The sequence below is a fragment of the Pinus tabuliformis genome, chromosome 9, assembly GCF_031772625.1.
Source record: "Pinus tabuliformis cultivar Carrire ecotype Pingquan chromosome 9, CPIR1, whole genome shotgun sequence".
Taxonomy (NCBI): domain Eukaryota; kingdom Viridiplantae; phylum Streptophyta; class Pinopsida; order Pinales; family Pinaceae; genus Pinus; species Pinus tabuliformis.
Window position 1 is genome coordinate 123,197,368 of NC_142307.1, and position 18,994 is coordinate 123,216,361.

Sequence of the window (18,994 nt, forward strand, 5' to 3'; positions counted from 1 at the left end):
GTTTGTTGTTCCTCACTTCGTAGGGTCTCTTAGGTTTGGGTATGTTCTCCCTCCTGACCCTATATTTTTTCTCCCCTAGAGGTATTATGTTTCCCTGATTTTCTTTTTTCTCTGTTTTACTAGTTCTCTGAGGTTTTTCCTTGTTACATTCTGGTTTTTTCTCATAGTTTCCAACAAAGATGATTATAGTCTCGCTCTTCCTTATTTTGTTTAGAGCATTTGCTGTGGTGGAGACCTTTCCCATCTTGGGTTCTATTTCCTCCCACCTTAGCTTCCTACCCTGAGTTTTCATTGCTTTTTCTATTGTTTTTGGCCGACTAGGGTCACAAGAGTTTCTGGGTACCTCTTTCCATGGCGCGTACCTTTTTCTTATCAAATTTCTTATATTACTGTAGGGATTCATCCTATGCCTTATGAAGCTAGGGGCCAGAGGAAAAACATACAAACTTTCAAGACTGGTTTCGCTTCCGTTCGTAGGCTGGAGTGTCATTCTTTGGCCACCTTTCCTCTCTCCGGCGCTCGTCTCCGTCTTCTGCATGCGTCTATCTATGACCTGATCTCCCTTATGGTTTATGCCCCTTCTCTTCCTATCGTTTCTATTCGCTGCCACCTGTTTGCAATCATTCCCTGCACTAATCCTTACGCTGTCACCTCAGAATGATGACCCTCCGTCTTGGCTACCACCTCCTTGCATTAACCCTCACTCCCCGCTGCTCTTAATGTATGCTCGCTGCCCTCGCCCTGCCACTTGCAGCCGTCCTTTTGCTCGCCCTCCTACTGACCTCCCTACTATCTTCGCTGCCATGCTTATTCGTCTCCACCCTCATTCACTCGGGCGCCGTTCCTTCTCTGTTCTGCTTGTCCACTTGCCTTCGCCCTTGTCCTCTCACTTCATTTATCTCATCTATCCTTTCGCACACTTGGCCTCTTCCTCCCCCTTCCTGGTCCCTCTTGTTTCCTTGTGATGCACCCCGATCAGGGGTTCCCCTCTCCTTCATTGTCTTGTTCCAGGATTTTTACTAAGTTTGCCATCTCCTCCATTTGGTGTAACTCTTCCTCGTTTGCGTCTACAATTCTTCCTACATGGCTGCTTCCCCAATTAGCCAGGTTGTCAGCTGGTGCATTGCCTTTCCTTCTTACATGGGTGGGGAGGATGTAGTCTATTTGTCTAGTAAGTTTACCAATCTCCTGCATCAGCCAAGTGGTTCTCCAACTTCGACCGATCTTCTCCCACTAAGTTCCTTGTTGTAGCTGTTTGACTATTTCGATTGCCATTTTTGAATCTTCTTCAACCTGTAGTTTTTGATATCTCTGTTATTGTGATCTCCAACCCTTTTTCAGGGCTTGAAGCTCCGCTTTGTTGTTTGTCGCATTGCCACAGTCCATCACATAGATTCTGAGTGTCTTCCCCCTATCATCTCTGAATACTCGTCCTGTCCCTGCCTCGTTAGGATTTCCTTTCGCAGCACCATCGAAGTTTAATTTGATGAAATCCTTCTAGGGTCTTCTGAATTGGTTGACCTCCTCCGCCTCATCGGTTTGGTGTTTTCTAGATGGCTTATGCATCACGCTTGGTTTTAGATTCAAGGAGGTCATTATCTTTGCTTCCTTCAGGTTAGTTTTCGAGAAGTCCTCGAACCAATTCTGTGTTAGAATAGTCTCTCTGATGTTTTGAGTTATCTCGTTCTATATTTCTGTTTTTTTTCTACTTTCTTCCTTGAAGATTAGTCTGTTTCGTTTTTTTCATATATTCCACATGACAAATCCTAGCGAGAGTCTCCAGGCCCTGTTCAGGCTCATATTTTGGTATGGTTTTTTTCTCCAGTTCTCTATTGTTATTTGCATGTTGTTTGGATTCCTGTCACTAATTTCAAAAAGTTGTTGATGTTGTTTCCACAGATTTTCACTGAAATTGCAAGCATTGGTAAGGTGCTCCATTGTCTCTCCCTGTTCTCTATAGAGGGCACATCTCGATGGGCTTTGCATTCCTTTTTTTTTGCAGTTGGTCCCATGTTAATGCTCTTCCATGGCTCAGGATCCAGATGAAGAAGGCTATCTTCGGCCATGTTTTTACTTTCCATATATTTTCCCTTTTTTTTTGTTTCCCTGGATGTTTATTGTGTTTTGCTTTTATTTGGTAGCCTTCTCTTATTGTAAACATGCCTTTGATTCTGTGGTGCCATCTTAGGGTGTTTGAACCTTCTTTTATCGCTATTTTCCTTGTTGCCATTTCCTTGTCATAACGTTCCCATCGAGGTGTTTCTGGCGCTTCTGGCCAATCCTGATGTTGTTTCCACTTTTTCCAGTATCTTTCTTGTTTTGGGCACCAGTAGTTTTGTACTATGTTGCCCCCGTGGAGGTTGGTGAACTAGTGGATTTCTACGAGCTGCGGGTGGTTGTTGAGTTTTTCCCTCTGTTGCCACGCTTCTTAGAAGTTGGCTTTATCCCTTCCTCTGACTTTCCAAAAGCTGTGTTCGCTGATCAAGTTCCTGTTGGCATTGGCGAGATTCCAGATTGTAGAGCCTTTCTTATCGTTTTAGCTTTTCAGTTTTCCTTCAAGGGACCTGGGCATATCATATTTTCTCTCCCATAGTTTTTTCCAAAGATCTACCCCTCCCTGTATCCATTTCCACCATAACTTTGATCCCATTACCTGATTCAGGATGTAAGGATCTCAGAGTCGAAGGCCTCCTTCTTTTAGGGATCCGCTGAGCCAGCTCCAGGATAGGAGTTCCCATTTCTTTGTCGTACTGGGCCCTTGCCATAAGAATTTTTTGAACATGTCTACCATTTTTTGGCAGATTATTTTAGGGTGGCTTGGTATATCAGAATGGATTGTAGCACTGATTTTAGTAGTATTATGCGGCTCGGGATGTTCAGTGTTTTGAATGTCCAGTTTTTCATTTTCCATTGAATCTTCCCAGCGAGGTATTCCAATTGGTCACTTCGTTTTGCTGGTTATTTAACTAGATACCTAGATATTGTGTGGGGAAATTCCCTATTCTGAATCCCATGGATCTTGCTAGGAAAGTTTGGGAGGGTGTTGGAGTGTTGAAGAAATATATATTTGAGTTCTCTTTATCTCTGTCCTACAGGAACTTGTGAAGTCTGTGAGAACTTGTGAAGTCTGTGAGAATTTCCATTATTTTTCTAGATTCCTTGAGCGTTGCCTATCCATATAGCATTACATCATTTACAAATTGCTGGTGGGTTAGAGGGAGATCATTCCCCCAGAGTCTTAGGCCTGTATATTGTTCGTTGTAGACTTTTGCTTTGATGTATCTTCGTAGATCTTCTGCTACTAGGATAAACAAGAAATTCGATAACGGGTCACCTTGTTTGAGCCCTCTGGTCGCATTGAAAGCTTCTGTAGGTGATCCGTTAAGTAGAATTGACAGAACTGGAGTGGTTACCATTGACATTACCCAACTTATCCATCTTTCATCGAAGCCAAATGCCTTTAGGATTTTTTGGAGATATCCCCAGTTTAGTCTATCATAAGCTTTGGCCAAATCTAATTTTACCAGCATCCCTTTGGTTTTTGAATTTTTCAAGGAGTGTATTGCTTCTTGTGCCACCACTATGCCGTATGTTATTTGTCTGCCTTTGACAAACCCTGTCTTCTCTTGGGATATCAAACCAGGTAGTATGGGTTTCAGTCGGTTCACCATTATTGTAGCTAAGATTTTATATATAACATTGCAAAGAGCTATAGGTCGGAACCCTTGTGGTTCTTCCGAGTGCTTTGTCTTCGGTATCAAGGCTAGGAATGTAGTGTTCAGGGTTGGACGCATTCTTTTGGTGCATCTAGATTCCTCTACTACATTTAATAGGTCTTCACTCATGAAGGTCCATGTTTCTTGGAAGAATTATGCAGTAAATCCATCAGGCCCAGGTGCTTTATTCTTCGCCATATTTTTAATTACCTCCTCCACCTCCGCTTTAGTTATTACTCTTAGTAGAGCCAAGTTTTGATCTCTACTTACTAGGTTAGGAATATGTTGACTAATTTTGTGAATGTTATCCTCCCTTCTGATATTTGGTTTTGTTAGAAGCCCTTTGAAACACTGAACAAGCAGAGTCTCGATTTCTTCCTTCTGGGTTAGCCTATTGCTTCGCTGGTCTGTTAGGGAGAAAATTCTGTTCTGTTCTTTATGCTGTACCATTGCTTTATGGAAAATTTTTGTGTTTATTTCTCATTTTAGCCATTGAATTCTTGATTTTTGTTTCCAAAAGATTTCCTCTTGTTTTCTCCTTTCTTCCAATTTATTTATCACTAGTCCCTCCTCTTCTACAAGCTCTTCGCTTCTTCCTTCCTCTATGATTTTTTGTTGTATTTGCTTCATCTTTATGTGGAGTATCTATTGTTCCTTCTGTATGTATCCAAATTCTTCTTTGTTCCATTTCTTTATCATCCCTTTTAGGTCTTTTAATCTGAGTTGAAATATGTGCATTTGGTATCTTTTTTCCATCACATTCTCAGTTCGTCTCCACCATTCCTTCATTTTATCAATAAAGGTAGTTTCTCTTAGCCAAAAAGCCTTAAACCTAAAAGGTCTGTTTTGGTTCTGTTGGTTCATAGCGATTTCGAGTTTAAAAGGCCAATGGTTCGACCCTAAACACGGGAGGATAGTTGCTTCATAGAAAATATCTTTCCCAATGAAGTGTTCTGTTGTTAAGAATCTATCTAGTCTAGAGGCTATTTGTCTACTTCCTCCCCTTCGATTGTTCCACGTATATTTTCCATTTATGGTTGGGATATCTACCAATTTTAGTTCTGCTTGAAGATTCCTGAACCTCTCCATCTTCGGTTCTTCTCTTTGCAAACCTCCTTTTTCTTCTCTATTGATGTTGTCAAGTTGAAGTCCTTTGCTATCAGCCACAGTTTGTCCTCATGGATTTTTCCTAGCTGTTGTATTTGAAGGAGGAAACTTCCTCTTTCCACTGGAATATGAGGACCATATACTACAGAGACTAGAAACAATTCTTTGTTTCTGATTAGCTGGAATCACCCCGTGAGGATTATTTTCATGCTTATCCAGTAATCTAGAGTAATCTCTGCAGGGTTCCATAGTATTGCTATGCCTCCCGCACTGCCTTTCGCATCTATCGTCATGCATTCGTACTTCGATTTTATTTTATTTAGGATTTCCTCAATTCTCCCTCTTAAGATTTTTGTTTCGTGTATCAACATGAATTGAGGTTTCCCTTTTCTTAGCCTATCCGCTAAGTGTCTCTGTTTGCCTTTACTATTAAGGCCTCTTATATTCCAAGATGTGATTATCACTGGGTTACTTAGTTAATTTGGTGGAATACCGCTGATAGCGGTACTACCCTCCTTGTATTTACTAGCATTTATCCCACGATCTGTATAGATTCCTGTGGGTTTCTTCGACCTCTTTTCTTTCCGCCTTTCGCTTTGTTAGGGTAGTCTTGGGCGCTGTCCTGTTGGAGGCCTAGTTGTTCTGCCATCTCCATCTTTCCCTGCCCCTGTTTCACTTGATACCGCTGGAATGTTTCTCTTTATAGTCGTTTTTGTTCTTCTGGAATGAATTGTTCATCTAGATGTCTCCATTCATTTAGTAGTTTCTTCAACACCTCTTCTTCCATGCTTAATTTTTCTCCCCAAATTGTATTTATTTCCATTGTAGTGTTATCCATGTTCTCCCTCTCTTCCTTTTCCTCCTTCTCTGTCGGCTCGCTTTGGACTTTCCTCTTAGGTTTTATTTTGCCTTGGCTCGAGCTGTTTTCCTTTCCTTTCCCCCCTGATAGTCCATTGTTTGAGTCTCGTTGTTATCATCTTTTTCTTCTTGTAGTACTTAAAAGCTGTTTGTTCTACTGGTCTGGGCTTCTTGTTCTTTTTACCCCCCGCTGGTATTCTCTTTTGCTTGTCTTCTTTTTCTTTTTACTTTTTGAAACCCTTTTTTGTCTTGGTTTTTCTTCTATTGTTTATGCCTGTACTCCTCTTCTTTTATATTTAGTGGGCACTCCTTAAAAAGGTGGCCATACTCGTGACATTTTTTACATTTGAATGGAATATGTTCGTAGTTGAGGGTTTGCTGCCAGACCTCTTCATGATATTCTAGTTCTACTATGTCAAAAATGGGGTTGCTTTATCCATGTAAACACATATTCTAACATATGAGGTGTATCTTCCTTTTTTTGTTGTTTCTGATATTTTGACAAATCTGCGTATCGTGTTTCCTATGCCCTTTAGAATCTCTTGGTCCTAGAAGTCCATTGGGAGGCTAAATAACCTAACCCACACCAAGCTGCCATAAATTTTTCCTTGTCTGAGTCATAGCATTCTTCTTAGTATCTCATAAACAATCCATCACTATAATTAAAGTAAGGACCATTTTCAAAAACTTTTTCTTTATCTTGCATGTTCGAGAATATTATCGTGAAGAAGCCTCTTGCTCCCAGCTTTAGCTCGATATGGCCTCGGGGTTGCCATTTTCGCTAGATCCATTTGGTGAGGTCATTTTCTGTCGGCCATACTCCAATGAACTTGCATATAAGCGCATGGTTTTTCATATAGCTTTTGCATCGCTCCAGTGTGTTCATCGTAATTATGAATCTTGGTTTCTCCATCACACATGGTAAACATTTACCTCTACTGTCGGCTTGCCATTGTGCTCCAAGAACTGGTCTTGGTTTTCTTGTTTCTCGCCTGCTTTTGGTTACTGCTATTCTGACATTCCCCTGCGACCACATCTCGATAGGAGGGGATCTCTCATTCCCTCTCCTCCTTTGTCATTCTCCTCTGATTCTTAGTGTTTGGGTCTGCTGCTTTCAACAATCTATTGTTTTTCAAAGCACCGCCTAACTCATGGCCGCCTAACCATTAGGGTCGCAGAGCTCCATTTTTCTCAATGTTTGAACTTTTGCTTTCTTTTGTATTTTGTGTTGATGTTTGATTAGCAACCATATTTCTTTATGTGCAATTTGATAGTTGATTTTAAAATTTTCGTTATAATGAATAGAGTCTACCCCAGAATGTGTGAATTTCATGGTTGGTCTTTAAGTTTTCATTACAATGGGTCAAGTTCACTTACAATGCATGTCAATTTGACGGTTGTTTTTTAATTTTTTTTTGCAATGTATGAAGTTTTTTTTTTTTTTTGTATTGTTTTTATTTTTTCTCAATGTTTGAATTTTTTTTTGTTTTGTTTGTGTAGGGTCTGTGTTGATGCCCGACTAACAACCCGACCTCATTATGTGCAATTTGATAGTTGATTTTAAAATTTTCATTATAATGAATAGAGTTTGCCCCACAATGTGTGAATTTCATGGTTGGTCTTTAAGTTTTCATTACAATGGGCCAAGTTCACTTACAATGCATGTGAATTTGATAGTTCATTTTTAAATTTTTGTTACAATGTATCAGGTTGTCATAATTTTTTTACATACTTGAAATATTTTGAAAACTTTTTTATTTTTTAATATAGTTTTTATATTTGATTTTTTTGTTATGTTTTTTATTTTGATTTTATTTCTTATTACTTGTTATTATTCTTTATTTTTTTAATGTTTTTATTTTGTCTCAATATTTGAACTTTTGCTTTCTTTTGTATTATATATATATATATATATATATATATTTTCTTTTTTTGCAGGGCCTGTATTAATGTTCGACTAGCGACCCGATTCCATTATGTGCAATTTGATAGTTGATTTTAAAATTTTCATTATAATGAATAGAGTCTGCCTAACAATGTGTGAATTTCATGATTGGTTTTGAAGTTTTTATTACAATGGGTCGAGTTCACTAACAATGCATGTCAATTTGATGGGTGATTTTTAATTTTTTCTTGCAATGTATCAAGTTGTCATAATTTTTTTACATACTTGAAAATTTAAGGGTTTTCAAAGATGTGATATTTTATCTTTAATGTCATGATTGAAAATGTTGGAATTTTAAAGTTTTTCGGAGTCATGATATTTTATTTTTAATTGTCATTATTAAAAAATGTTGAAAATTTACCTTAAAAAAGACTGTATTCTAACAACACTTTTCGTTTTCAGGGTGTCTTTTGCACCAAAAATTTGGTTTTCACTACCATTTTTAAAAAATGTTGAAAATTTACTTCGGAAAAAAATGTTATTTTAGCATCAACATTTTTGTTTTCAACTTATTTTTCATGTGTTTTTGGAGTTTTTTTTGCTAGCGTTCTCGTTTTGAGGTAATAGTTTTTGTTTGATCGGTAACTTTGTTTTGACTGGAAATCATACCTGCGCAACACAATTATCATAGCCTTCACATGGACCTCGTTTAGAGGACACTTTCCATTTTGAGGGTGTCTTTTGCACAAAAAAAAAATGGTTTTTACTGCCATTTTTAAAAAATGTTGAAAATTTACTCCGAAAAAAATGTTATTTCAGCATCAACACTTTTCGTTTTCAACTTGTTTTTTCATGTTTTTTTGGAGTTTTTTTTGCTAGAGTTCTCGTTTTGAGGTAATAGTTTTCGTTTGATCAGTAACTTTGTTTTGCCCCGAAATCATACTTGCGTAACACAATTATCATAGCCTCCACGTGGACCTCGTTTAGAGGACTTGCGTGGTTTATCAGGTTCAAGTTTGAGTGACCCTTATATAGTGTTGTCGATAACACTAATAATAGCAGTCAACCACAACAATTCACAAATATTGTTAAGATCTTGCTCCCAAATGTTACCAATCAAGCTACAGAGGCTCCCAAAATTTTCGTTGTAGATTCAGTGGCTGCGCCTGGTAATTTTTAACAGAATATATATAGTGTGGCGTAGTGTTGGAGAGATATGTTCCAAACAAGGTGTGGATCATGCCAAACTGACGTCTTGTCATATATATTCCGATGCCATAGTGGAGTTGTTGGGGCACAATTCGAATCTAAGAACTGCTATTTGCGTTAGGAGTTCTATGGAATTTTCAACACCTCTGTTCTCTCACCATCGACAGGAGAAAGTTCTCCAATATCTTATGGTATGTTCTTACATTGTTTACCATGATAAGGAATTTGGTATTGTTTTTTAGGATTTTGTTTTGGTAAAATAAAACATAGCCAATTAAATTAGAATTGTTGTGCAAATTTTGCAGAAGGCAAAAAAGCTAATGTTCTTGGGATAATTTTGGGCGTAGTAGCTGCCACAGTGGTATTAATTGCACTCATAAGCCTTTGGATGTGGAATATTTGCTCTTGTAAAAAACCAATGTTGCAAACATCTCGATAACATCCCGACTTTATCTCGAAATCATGATTTTTTTGGCTTAGCTGATGTTTGCCATTTTTTATCAATATTTTGCCGGTATCATGATTTTGCAGATGTTTTTCCGATCTTTACCGATATTTTCTTGAATTTTACGATTTTTTGGTTTTCCCCTTTCCATGACGTCCTGAATAGCGACCCTTGCCGATTTTATCCCGATGCCGATGTTTGCAACATTGTAAAAAAGGTCGGCAACATATTTATCGAACCAGAGGCCCTAAACTTGTAGCTAACTTACTCATTGTTAAGGACTTAATATGCTTCTGATTACCTTGTGTGCAAGATAAATAGACACCTTGTGATTGCTTTCGCAGGTGGGGAAGACGATTCTGTGTTAGGGTCGAGCATAACGATTTCATAGCTCATTTTCAAGTACGAAATTCTAAGAGAGGCCACCTCCAATTTCAAACTAGAGAACAAACTTGGAGATAGAGGTTTTGGATCCATGTATAAGGTGGGAGATTAATATCTCTTACAATTAAATAAATTAGAGATTCGGAAACGACAACACCTAGTAAAATTGGAGAAAAAAAATTGAAGTTTGTCGATCTCCACGGGATTCTTCTTGATGGTAGAGTGATTGCAGTGAAACGAATCTATATGGGTATAAGGCATGCAGACGTCGGATTTCTGAATGAAGCAAATCTTATCAGTCGTGTTCACCACAAGAATACAGTGACATTGGTTGGTTGCTCAGTGGAAGGTTTAGACGCTGAATGCGTTTTTCACTGCGGGCTTTGTATGTCCAAAGGCTGTTCACTACAACCAATGGGTGAACTTATGTAGGTTTTAACCCCGTACATAAATTACCTGGATATGAATTATAAAAACAGAAAATAAACAATGACGAGAGCATAACACATAAAACAAATATACAGAGAAATTTTCCCCCGGATCTCAAAACCGAGACTACTAGATTGATTTTTCATTATGTTCATTTCAATGTTACAATACATATATATACATTCTGAAACATCCATAAACCCCAATCCATTAACCTGGATTAGAACATAACCGTAGTTTCCTTGACCAGATCTACAAAATAACATGGACTGCAAACCATGTGCGAAATCCATGCACATAACCATAGGTAGGTTTTCCCACCTAATATAGGGTCCAAAAAACAATTTCCTTGGGGCGCTGCCCCGGACGTCATGGAAAGAATATAACACAACCCAACATTCTCCCACTTTTTGTTTTCTTTCCACAAGGGGCCACAGGAGAGTTTAGTCATTGATCCAGCCCTGCAACGCTCATTGTTTCTCTACACCAAGAGGACTTCTCAGAGCTCACAGATTTTGTTAATGCATCTGCAATATTCTTCAAAGTGTCCACCTTTACCAACAACACATTTTTGTTTTCTACCATATAGCTCCTCGAACCATCTTGTAGGTGTTTTCTCAAACATTGTTTTTACACCTGCATCATTCAACTTGCTTACGAAAATCATATTTTTAGCTAATGCAGGAATATGCAGAACACTTGGAAGTGTTCTAATCCTTCCACCTTGCAACTTCAACTTGAATTTTCTGCGACCAATGATTTTAGCTTTCCTGTCATCCCCTAAGAAGACATCACCACCATCATATTTCTCATACTCGCAGAACCACTCTCTATGGGGAGTGAAGTGAAAGGATGCACCTGAGTCAATCAACCATGCCTCATGATCTACATGTGTACTTGAAGAAAAAGCCAAGTACACATCCCCACCTTCATCTGAGGTGGTTTTCGCTTCTGCAAAAGGAGCATCATTAGATCCCTTTCTTTTCTCAGGAGCTTTAGATTTATAGTCCCTTTTGTAGTGCCCTTCTTTTCCGCATTTCCAACACACTTTTATAGCTTTTCCTAGAGATTTAGATCTCCCACTCGAGGATTTATATTTGTTTCTGTTCTGAGACCATCATCGTACAAATAAGTCATCACCATTCTAGCTCTCCATATTTTTTCTTCTCATCTCCTCTGTCATTAAGGATGAGACTATTTCATCAAATTGCAAGGCAGTGGCATTGCTACCTATTGCAACAACCAGACTATCCCACGAATTTGGTAGAGAACACAACAAACTGATGCACTTATCTTCATCTGAAATTTTAATATCAACATATAATAATTGGCTTACTACAGTATTAAATGCGTTTAGATGCTCTGTCACCGAGTCTCCATCTTTCATCCTCAGGTTATAAAGCTTTTTCTGTAGGAACAATTTATTCACTAGAGACTTAGATTGATACAATGTCCTTAACTTGTCCCACAAAGCCTTCGTCGTAGATTCTCCTGATACATTCAACAATATTGAATCTGAGTCACATAATTGTATTGTGCTCTTTGCCTTCCGATCCAACTTCTTCCATTCTTCATTGGACATTGATGTTGGTTTAGTCCCTGGATCTACTGTGATCAACTGATCTTTATCCACCAACAGATCCTCCATCTTGAGTTTCCACAACTCAAAACTCTGACCACTAAATTGATCGATCTCTATCTTTCCATTGCTCGCTATTTTCTTTTACCACAAGAATCGATCCCGTAGATATCCCACTGAACAGGGTCTACCATAGGCCCGAGCAAAACCCCTTAGCAACGAAGGCGTCCCCTTGAAGCCAAAACCACTGTGATACCAAATGTAGGTTTTAATCCCGTACAGAAATTACCTGCATACGAATTCTAAAAACAGAAAATAAACAATGGCGAGAACATAACATATAAAACAAATATACAGAGAGATTTTCCCTTGGATCCCAAAACATGGACTACTAGATTGATTTTTCATTATGTTCCTTTCAATATTACAATACATATATATACATGCCGAAGCATCCATAAAACCCAATCCATTAACCGTGGTTTGAACATAATCGTAGTTCCCTTGACCAGATCTACAAAATACCATGCACTGAAAACCATCGCGCCCAAAACCATGTGCGAAATCTATATACAAAACCATAGGTAGGTCTGCCCACTTAGTATAGGGTCAAAAAAAAAAATTCCTTGGGGCTCTGCCCCGGACCATGTAGAAGGGGACTACTGCCCCCCTCACACCCCCGACAGGGGGGCTGCCACCCCCCTGTGACCTCCCCGCTGCACCCGGCGCAACGAAGGGCGAACTTCGTCGTGGAAAGAATATAACACAACCCAACAATGCTCCTGCCTATCCAAAAATTACACGTGTCTGGTTTTCACCTCACCCGAAATCATACCTAAGAAACACAATGCTTGCATTTGGTGTTGTTGGTCGTGCTTTTAGTGGAGACGTTGTGTGGCATTGACCAACTGTGGACTTCACCGACTAACTGATGACTGTTGATGAGAGCAGACGACATCGATGCTGTGGCTGTGGCATGATTCAGTTGAAGAGAAAATAAATACCACTCACAGGAATCATATAAACAATTGTCGCGATCCCAAACATATTTTCTCAGACGCTGTTGCTACCCTTTATAATTCGAATTATGATTTCGCCAAATTCTCTCGTCAATTTTTGCAGGTAATCCCTGAATTGTGTTGTCAACAACCTTATGCCTATGGCGATGTAAGAGTTGATCTCCATCTAGGCTCCCAGGTCTTTGCTAAATGCTCGAGAATGTCTTGTGCATGTTGACCCGAAATCATACAGAGAAACACAATTATCATAGCTTCCACTTGGAATGTTCGTTCGAAGGACCTGTGTGGTTTATCAGGGTCATGTTTGAGTGATCCTTATTAGACTTATAAACAAGCCGAGATGTTGGAATCTTTTGTACAAACATCATATCAGTTCAAGCCCGGGTATCAATATAGGTGATGTGGGAACAATGGGTGTCATTCTTGATGTATCCCAAGCAAATAAATTGACTGGAAGAAAGAACGAAGTGCATTGGCAAGTTCTAGATTTAGTGTTCAGGTAGTAAGAATCTCACATCCTCTACAAGAGCATGTCGTGGCTCATCCGGAAGGAAATATGGATACACCTTTCACTAGTAAAACTGAAGTGGGTAGCCTACGTTCTAGCCATGGCATCATTACTCATAATGAAAACCCAAGCACTTTGACCCATGCAGATGAACAACATCCTTGAAAGTCATTTGGGGCAGAATGCTTCTTCGAGCATTCTTCTTATGGATGATCTATCAAATGATAGATCCGCTGATAGAATCAATAAATCTGGATTTTACTCCGCAATTGTCACCTCACCTGAAAGCATACCTGACCAACATAGTGTGCAACTTCAGGGGAAGAGCATAATTGATGATGATGGTGTGCATTTAAATATTCAATCCAATACCAGTCCCTTTTTTGATGTCGAGTTGGAGTTGTTGACTCTGCCACTGTAACATCACAACACAATAAATGTGGATATGATTCATTCAATGAATACTTAAAAGACACTTACATGGCCACTGATAAGGTGTCAAAATTTTCTGCCTGAACATAATCCCTTGCCACTACCTGAGTGTCACCAACCAACAAAAATTATGTTTCAACTAACCTTCCTGCAATAAGAGAGGGAACCTATAAGGATTTGGACACTACAAAGGGTGAACTTATTGCAAGACTTCCTTCACTAGCATTGACTTTATTAGATCTGTAAGTGGAAGGTAAGGAGAATTTGTCTTATACAGATTATAGTTTTCATTGTATCTTTATATGTGTTAGTGTTTGTTTTACCTCATGCATTGCTCATATTTGGAGAACAATACAATTGTTCTAACTTTAACCCTATGTCATCCTCTAGATGAGAGTGTGAAAGGAGAGAGAGAGATTGTTACTGAGGAAGTCACTGTTGCATCTCTTTGACAATCTATTTGTCCTGCGACAACGCTCTCAAATGCATGAATAGATGCAAGCTACTAAATATGGAAAGGTTCAAAGAAACAATATACCAGAAATACTCCCAAATGGGTCAGAGGAGGAAGTTATTTCTACTATTTATTTGCACTCTGAGATATTAAAGTTATTGTCATTGTTGCTTCCTACAAATTGTTTTCTTCGACTAATGATGACAATGTGCATCTTTATTCTTTTCTTAACAAATATCCAAGGACCTAATACTGAAGAAGTGGACGATGGTTGGTCTACAACAATTATTAGCAATGATCTTTTAGAGTGGTTGCATGTCCAAAGATTTATTTTTTAGTACCCTGAAATCCAATTACTTTTAATGTATGTTTGCAAGTGTTTTTCTGAAAGAGTCTGGTATTGAGCATTTCTTCGTCCTTGCGTGCATTCTAGCAGACAATAAAAAACACTGACCTTGAAGAATTGAAAGAGCTTGGTTCCAACACCTTTTGGACAATATATCATGACAAATGGAGGGGAACAAATGCTGCAATCAAACATACAAGGAATAGTTGCTTTATGGGAAATCCATTTGAGCAAGAACGTTTGGTAATAGCATAACACTTTTATGAATTTCTCCTTAGCAGTTATGTTTGTTGCATGATATCAATCTCTATGTTCAATTCCCTTTAGATATTGAGCATATTTGAATTAATTTTTTTTATTTAGAGGGCTGATTTATGGAGGGAAGTTTGCATGCTTGCACAAATTCATCATCCAAATGTTGTTGCATTCTATGGTATTGTACTAGACGGACCAGGGAGAACCTCGACAACAATAAGAGAATACATGGTGAATGGCTCATTCAAACAGGTCTTGTAGAAGAAGGATATATATAGGTCTGGTACACATTTTTTTAATAGATTAATTTTCCATGCCTTCACACTGCCAAACAGAAGGGGAAATTGATAAATTCCTTGCACAACAAAATGCTAACATAAAGTATCAATTTTTTGCAGGACATTTGATCATCGGAAGCAATTGATAATCTCGATGGACACTGCTTTTGGGATGGAATACTTACATGGCAAGAATATCGTTCACTTTGACTTGAAATGTGAGAATCTATAGGTAAACATAAGATATCCCTAACATCCTATATGTAACGTATGTTGGATACGGTGGGCCTTAACCTGTAATGTCTGGGTGGAGATGAGTGTTAGCCTCTAGGAAAACTTCTATTTTGATTTCTTAGAGTCCCATATAATTCATACCAATCTATAGTTCCATGCACAATATTCTGCAGGTAAGTGATTTAGCGCTGCCAAAAATTAAAAAACTAAATATTGAACATTAGTTTCTGGTGGTGTGCGAGGAGAGATGTTAAATTGCAACAACAGTTAGGTTTATGAAAAGGTAAAATGACGAAATGCTTTTATCTTTAATTATATGAATGCTTAGTTTCAAGTTTCTGAACTTAGACCATAAATTATCTGGTATATTTTTTTCCCTTCCAGGTTGATGTGTTTTCATTTGGCATTGTAATGTGGGAGCTTCTTATTGGAGAGGAGCCTTATGCCAATATGCATTATGGGGAAATCATTGGTATGCCCTTGTTCCTTGTAGTTCCACATCCCTGTGTTTGTCGTAGCTAAAGATAGAGGTGTGATATGTGTAATTTAGAAATATCTAGAAAATACCATTGATGTCAAGCTTTATGGATATTTTGCAGGTGGCATAGTCAACAATACTTTGCGGCCACCTATCCCTAAGGGGTGTGTCATTAATGGAGAGTTGACAGACCCTTCTATGAGAACCACTTTCATAGAGATTCTCTTGGATTATGTGCAATGGTAGCAATGCTTCCACCTAAAGGTTAGTGTCTACAAGCTCATGTTCAAACATGACTTGTGAAAAATACCAGTGAATTCGAATCAAGTGTGTTTCTGTTCGGCCAGGTTTCATTCTTTTCAATATTTGGAATATTTTCTTTCAAATTTTCATTGTATTTCATTGTGAATATATTTCACTTGTTTAGTGTCTTCTACATTCCCCGATTTCGGCGTTCCTTTGCACCTCTCGGTGCAATTGCTAGTTTATTCTCCTTGGAGTATGAGTGGTTTGAGATTTATACTTGGACTCAAATTTAATTCCTCATTATGATTGATTTGAAACCTCGACTCAATTTCACCTTTTCATCTCAGTGTTGTTATTTGAAGCTTAGTTCGACTCTTTGACTATTATTCATGATAACTCTTCATGCACTTTCCATATCAGGGCTTCTCTTTGTTTGATCGAATATTAATTTTATATAATTGTCTTATACTCTTTTGACAAATAATTCACATGATGCAGAGACGATTTTGACTATTATCATTATAATCATCAAGTTTATCATCATGGGTTTTCATGTGATAAACAAGGTCAATTGAACCTATTACCATCATAATAACCAACCATACCAACATAGCTTCTCATGTGGCATACAAGGCTAAATGAGAATTTTGAACCAACAATGAAACAAAGAGTACACACTATCACCAACTAATCTATATTTCAAAGCCTATTATATTCATTTATGAAAATCCAAACTTAAGTAGGATCTAACATGAGAGAGGTCAAATTTCTTTATGTGAAGAATACACACTATCACCAACTAATCTATATTTCAAACCCTATAATGTGCAAACCCTATAATGTGCAAAAAATTTAGAGTACAATTTTTTATTGTTTAAATTGTATTTTTGAATACTATATATATATATATAGATCAATATATATATATGACCAAATAAACGTTTTAACCATAAATTTATTTATTTATTTATTTTTTGTTTTCTGATATATACATAATTTTTTTAAACGATATGTAATATATACATAATTGACATTAAAATATTTTACATGACATGTGCATTTATACATTTTATCAAAACAATTTAAAATAGTTTTTATTATTAATATATTTTTAAGTATATGTCAATATTAATTCATATTAAAATATTTTGTTAATAACCCATATTGAATATTTTCTTAATATACAAAATTAAAATATTTTATTCTATATATAAATATATATGAAGTTGATATCAACATAAATTAGCTAATATAAATTTTGGAATAATTTATTTAAATTTTTTGTTGAAATATTTTTGGAAATTATAAGATTTAAACATTTTTTATTTTTTTTACTTTTAATTAATCTAATTAATTTATAACATGCATAATTTTTTATTATAAACATTTTTTTTTTTTTTTTAAAAACGCTGGTCAATTCAAAGGAGGACACATATATAAATTTTTTTATTATAACCATTATTTTTTTATTTAAAAAAAACGCTGGCCAATTCAAAGGAGGACAGACGGGATCCATAATTATTTCTATTAAATACCATTGAATGTTGAATTAATTAGACTTAGCAAATAATTTTTGATATTTATGAACTGGTATTAGAATGGTGAGCAAATTTAATATTTCTTTCTTATGTCCCTTTTGTGATTTCATAGCGTTATTTTACATCTCACTAGTCTTTATGGGTTGTATGGAAAAAGGATCTAATGGCTTTATTTTACACTTTAGGGTTGCATGGAAATTAATGAAAGTTTGGAGATATTTGTTCATGATTTAGTGTTTTTATTTTATGCTACAATGGTGTTGTGCTTTGAATTTTTAAAATGGGATATTAAATGTATCATCACGTGTATCTTAATTTATTTTTAAATAATAATTTATTAAATTAAAAAAAAATTGGTGAAGAAATAATAATTTAAGAAATAAAAAAAATGTTTTGTAAATATTTTTCATAATAATATATATATATTTTTTCAATCATAAATACTAATGACATTAAGTGAATATGAAATATTTATTTTCTTTTCAGAAATGGGCTTATATGAAATATTTTTCTCACGTTGTGGAGATGGTTTTCTAAAATATGGATTTATTTGTTTTGTGGAATTGAAAAGGAAATTGTTGTATTTTTTGAAAAGCTTGTGTTTTTTTGGGTCTAAAAGTTTGTAGGAATTAAATGGTTAGTTGATATGGACATGTATTACATTTCAAAATATTTTGGTACACTCTTGATTGTGATTTCTTATCTCATCCTAATATATGGATCTATTTGTTTTATGGAATTGAAGGGGCAGTTGTTGCATTTTTTAAAAAGCTTGTGCTCTTCTAGGTCAAAAAGTTTGTGGGAATTAGATGGTTAGTTGATAATGGACATGTATTACATTTCAAAATATACTAGTGCACTCTTGATTGTGATTGCTTTGTTTGCAATATAATTCTCTAGTCTAAAGATAAAAGATAATGGTGTTGGGATTTGGTCCAGAAAGTAATATATGTTGTCAATTGTAAGTGCTGGTATATTGTTGTGATTTGGGGGTTTTGTTTCAACGAAACAATTTGTATTTTAGTTTATTTTGAATTTTTTTTTGGTTTTACTATGTCAACATGATTTAAATTGTTACTCGTGATTCAGTATTAGGGCGTTGCACTTGGACGGTGGCAACATATATAGGTCTCAATGGAGACCTAGCATATGAGTGGGAGGAAGACATTCTTCTATTGAAGTCTTCATGCATCTACTTGATCAACTTACATGGAATAACACTATGGTCAAGGGACAACCCATTGCCAAAGGTATATATTCATATTTGAATAAGAGCCTATATGGGGACCCCACTTATCGCTGGTTTCAAGTTGTGTGGAAACATGGTATACCTATAAAATTGATTTGTTTGAGTTTGCTAGTCGTCCACGATAAAATACTAACTTGGAAGAATCTACTTAAGAGAGGGTTCATAGGGTCGGATAGGATGCAAGGCAGTGGTGTAGGACTCTTGCCACCTATTTTTATAGTGCTCCTTTGCAACCACAGTGTGGTAGGACCTCTCACATATCTACACATAGGCAATATGTTAGATCGTTCATTGGTGGACAGATGCATACCCATATGGTTCAGTGAGAACAAGGAACACATAGCC

At 36.7% G+C, this 18,994-nt stretch overlaps 1 long non-coding RNA gene across 1 annotated transcript; it reads left to right on the forward strand.

The window, feature by feature from the left end:
- The first annotated feature begins 12,609 nt into the window (after positions 1-12,609).
- On the forward strand, positions 12,610-16,217 carry LOC149147394 (uncharacterized). The gene is made up of 3 exons (XR_016262806.1): positions 12,610-15,136; positions 15,312-15,421; positions 15,738-16,217. It is a non-coding gene; the product is annotated as an uncharacterized LOC149147394 (long non-coding RNA).
- The last annotated feature ends 2,777 nt before the right edge of the window (positions 16,218-18,994 follow it).